Consider the following 879-nt stretch of genomic DNA (forward strand, 5'->3'; position numbering starts at 1 on the left):
CCCCTCCTCACACACACACACACACACAGAGCCGTGAATAGACCACCCACACCCCCCTCAGCTGACATCATCACTCAGCGATCCGTGGCACATTGATCAGGATCACTAGATACGACTAAACTCTGAACAATACGAGGACCTGCATCTGCAGATCAGTGTTCGGTCGCTCCACAAAACTTCCTGTTTGAAATGGTGATTTGTAGATTTTGCAACCTTTCAAACATGCTTTCAGACACATGATGTCCTGAAGTGTTATCCGATTGCATTGTGGCATCTCAGGCAAAATGTTATAGTTAGTTTGTAGTGATATAGCCTGACAGGGTTGATTACTTACCAGCTCATGTCAATACTAGCCTTGTGTTCAAGGTCCTGACACCGCAGTGTGTTTGTAAGTTCATCTTATTTCTACAAACATCCATTTTTCAAAATAATCTATTTACTTTACAAAATCATAATATTAGGGTTGACTATTTTCAGTCATAACCTACTGAAAATCTTAACAAAACTTACGGTAAGATAAAGTGAGCTTAGAAAGATTATTTTTAATATTAATGCAAATTTACAGTTTGGACTGTTCCTTACACACAAAAAAAACTATGAAACTGTAGACTACTGTTAAAACACTTTCATTTCACAAAAATGAAACTTTACAGTGCCTTTTCGTCATTTTTGATAGCATCCACCCTTTTACACTTTCATTGCATAAACATGTGAACGTTATCTTCCTTTGTGTCCACTGAACATCATGAGGGGAGAAAACGATGACAAAACTGACTTTGTTAAGATGAGATCTCACTGATACAAACTAAAGCATGCATGAAGAGGCAATGATGGAGCTGTAATTATAACATTAAATGATGAAGAGAATGTAAAGATGCT

The sequence above is a fragment of the Carassius gibelio genome, chromosome B11 (genome assembly GCF_023724105.1).
Source record: "Carassius gibelio isolate Cgi1373 ecotype wild population from Czech Republic chromosome B11, carGib1.2-hapl.c, whole genome shotgun sequence".
Lineage (NCBI taxonomy): Eukaryota > Metazoa > Chordata > Actinopteri > Cypriniformes > Cyprinidae > Carassius > Carassius gibelio.